Source organism: Doryrhamphus excisus, chromosome 2 (assembly GCF_030265055.1).
Source record: "Doryrhamphus excisus isolate RoL2022-K1 chromosome 2, RoL_Dexc_1.0, whole genome shotgun sequence".
Lineage (NCBI taxonomy): Eukaryota > Metazoa > Chordata > Actinopteri > Syngnathiformes > Syngnathidae > Doryrhamphus > Doryrhamphus excisus.
In genome coordinates this window covers 23,017,725-23,020,224 of record NC_080467.1, presented here as the reverse complement: position 1 = coordinate 23,020,224, position 2,500 = coordinate 23,017,725, and the positions used below count along the sequence as shown (strand labels likewise).

At 52.5% G+C, this 2,500-nt stretch overlaps 4 non-coding genes and 7 pseudogenes across 4 annotated transcripts; all 11 read left to right on the top strand.

Moving 5' to 3' along the window:
• The window catches only part of LOC131121625 (5S ribosomal RNA), a 129-nt pseudogene extending 44 nt beyond the window's left edge, over window positions 1-85 (top strand).
• Window positions 86-198: 113 nt separating this feature from the next.
• Window positions 199-317, top strand: LOC131120122 (5S ribosomal RNA). The gene has a single exon (XR_009126684.1). It is a non-coding gene; the product is annotated as a 5S ribosomal RNA (ribosomal RNA).
• A 112-nt stretch (window positions 318-429) lies between these two features.
• LOC131121674 (5S ribosomal RNA) lies at window positions 430-548 on the top strand. Its single transcript, XR_009128172.1, has one exon. It is a non-coding gene; the product is annotated as a 5S ribosomal RNA (ribosomal RNA).
• Window positions 549-660: 112 nt separating this feature from the next.
• On the top strand, window positions 661-789 carry LOC131121624 (5S ribosomal RNA; annotated as a pseudogene).
• Window positions 790-902: 113 nt separating this feature from the next.
• On the top strand, window positions 903-1,021 carry LOC131120121 (5S ribosomal RNA). Its single transcript, XR_009126683.1, has one exon. It is a non-coding gene; the product is annotated as a 5S ribosomal RNA (ribosomal RNA).
• A 112-nt stretch (window positions 1,022-1,133) lies between these two features.
• On the top strand, window positions 1,134-1,242 carry LOC131122553 (5S ribosomal RNA; annotated as a pseudogene).
• Window positions 1,243-1,354: 112 nt separating this feature from the next.
• On the top strand, window positions 1,355-1,483 carry LOC131121708 (5S ribosomal RNA; annotated as a pseudogene).
• A 112-nt stretch (window positions 1,484-1,595) lies between these two features.
• LOC131122470 (5S ribosomal RNA) lies at window positions 1,596-1,714 on the top strand (annotated as a pseudogene).
• A 112-nt stretch (window positions 1,715-1,826) lies between these two features.
• On the top strand, window positions 1,827-1,935 carry LOC131122677 (5S ribosomal RNA; annotated as a pseudogene).
• A 112-nt stretch (window positions 1,936-2,047) lies between these two features.
• On the top strand, window positions 2,048-2,166 carry LOC131121134 (5S ribosomal RNA). The gene has a single exon (XR_009127669.1). It is a non-coding gene; the product is annotated as a 5S ribosomal RNA (ribosomal RNA).
• Window positions 2,167-2,278: 112 nt separating this feature from the next.
• Window positions 2,279-2,407, top strand: LOC131121623 (5S ribosomal RNA; annotated as a pseudogene).
• The last annotated feature ends 93 nt before the right edge of the window (window positions 2,408-2,500 follow it).

The following is a 2,500-nucleotide window of genomic DNA, read 5'->3' as shown; positions in this document are numbered from 1 at the left end:
TCGTCCGATCTCGGAAGCTAAGCAGGGGCGGGCCTGGTTAGTACTTGGATGGGAGACCGCCTGGGAATACCAGGTGCTGTGAGCTTTTTATGGTTTCTGCTCTTGCCTGACAGCAGAGGGCGCTGTTTTGACATTTTTTGCTGGAGTCTAGATTGGCCTGCGTCGCCTTCAAATAGGATCTTTTCAGTTGATCTGGCAGCTTACGGCCATACTACCCTGAAAACGCCCGATCTCGTCAGATCTCGGAAGCAAAGCAGGGGCGGGCCTGGTTAGTACTTGGATGGGAGACCGCCTGGGAATACCAGGTGCTGTAAGCTTTTTATGGTCCCTGCTCTTGCCTGACAGCAAAGGGCGCTGTTTGACACTTTTTGCCAGAGTCTAGTTTGGCCTGCGTCACCTTCAAATAGGATCTTTTCAGTTGAACTGGCAGCTTACGGCCATACTACCCTGAAAACGCCCGATCTTGTCCGATCTCGGAAGCTAAGCAGGGGCGGGCCTGGCTAGGACTTGGATGGGAGACCGCCTGGGAATACCAGGTGCTGTAAGCTTTTTATGGTTTCTGCTATTGCCTGACAGCAGAGGGCGCTGTTTGACACTTTTTGCTGGAGTCTAGTTTGGCCTGCGTCACCTTCAAATAGGATCTTTTCAGTTGGCCTGGCAGCTTACGGCCATACTACCCTGAAAGCGCCCGATCTCGCCCGATCTCGTCCGATCTCGGAAGCTAAGCAGGGGCGGGCCTGGTTAGTACTTGGATGGGAGACCGCCTGGGAATACCAGGTGCTGTGAGCTTTTTATGGTTTCTGCTCTTGCCTGACAGCAGAGGGCGCTGTTTTGACATTTTTTGCTGGAGTCTAGATTGGCCTGCGTCGCCTTCAAATAGGATCTTTTCAGTTGATCTGGCAGCTTACGGCCATACTACCCTGAAAACGCCCGATCTCGTCAGATCTCGGAAGCAAAGCAGGGGCGGGCCTGGTTAGTACTTGGATGGGAGACCGCCTGGGAATACCAGGTGCTGTAAGCTTTTTATGGTTTCTGCTCTTGCCTGACAGCAGAGGGCGCTGTTTGACACTTTTTGCTGGAGTCTAGTTTGGCCTGCGTCTTCTTCAAATAGGATCTTTTCAGTTGCCCTGGCAGCTTACGGCCATACTACCCTGAAAACGCCTGATCTCGGAAGCTAAGCAGGGGTGGGCCTGGTTAGTACTTGGATGGGAGACCCCCTGGGAATACCAGGTGCTGTAAGCCTTTTATGGTTTCTGCTCTTGCCTGACAGCAGAGGGCGCTGTTTGACACTTTTTGCTGGAGTCTAGTTTGGCCTGCGTTGCCTTCAAATAAGATTTTTTCAGTTGTCCTTAAAGCTTACGGCCATACTACCCTGAAAACGCTCAATCTCGTCCGATCTCGTCCGATCTCGGAAGCTAAGCAGGGGCGGGCCTGGTTAGTACTTGGATGGGTGACCGCCTGGGAATACCAGGTGCTGTAAGCTTTTTATGGTTTCTGCTCTTGCCTGACAGCAGAGGGCGCTGTTTGACACTTTTTGCTGGAGTCTAGTTTGGTCTGCGTCGCCTTCAAATAGGATCTTTTCAGTTGACCTGTCAGCTTACGGCCATACTACCTTCAAAACGCCCAATCTCGTCCAATCTCGGAAGCTAAGCAGGGGCGGGCCTGGTTAGTACTTGGGTGGGAGACCGCCTGGGAATACCAGGTGCTGTAAGCTTTTTATGGTTTCTGCTCTTGCCTGACAGCAGAGGGCGCTGTTTGACACTTTTTGCTGGAGTCTAGTTTGGCCTGCGTCGCCTTCAAATAGGATCTTTTCAGTTGACCTGGCAGCTTACGGCTATACTACCCTGAAAACGCCCGATCTCGGAAGCTAAGCAGGGGCGGGCCTGGTTAGTACTTGGATGGGAGACCGCCTGGGAATACCAGGTGCTGTAAGCTTTTTATGGTCCCTGCTCTTGCCTGACAGCAAAGGGCGCTGTTTGACACTTTTTGCCAGAGTCTAGTTTGGCCTGCGTCACCTTCAAATAGGATCTTTTCAGTTGAACTGGCAGCTTACGGCCATACTACCCTGAAAACGCCCGATCTCGTCCGATCTCGGAAGCTAAGCAGGGGCGGGCCTGGCTAGGACTTGGATGGGAGACCGCCTGGGAATACCAGGTGCTGTAAGCTTTTTATGGTTTCTGTTATTGCCTGACAGCAGAGGGCGCTGTTTGACACTTTTTGCTGGAATCTAGTTTGGCCTGCGTCACCTTCAAATAGGATCTTTTCAGTTGGCCTGGCAGCTTACGGCCATACTACCCTGAAAGCGCCCGATCTCGCCCGATCTCGTCCGATCTCGGAAGCTAAGCAGGGGCGGGCCTGGTTAGTACTTGGATGGGAGACCGCCTGGGAATACCAGGTGCTGTGAGCTTTTTATGGTTTCTGCTCTTGCCTGACAGCAGAGGGCGCTGTTTTGACATTTTTTGCTGGAGTCTAGATTGGCCTGCGTCGCCTTCAAATAGGA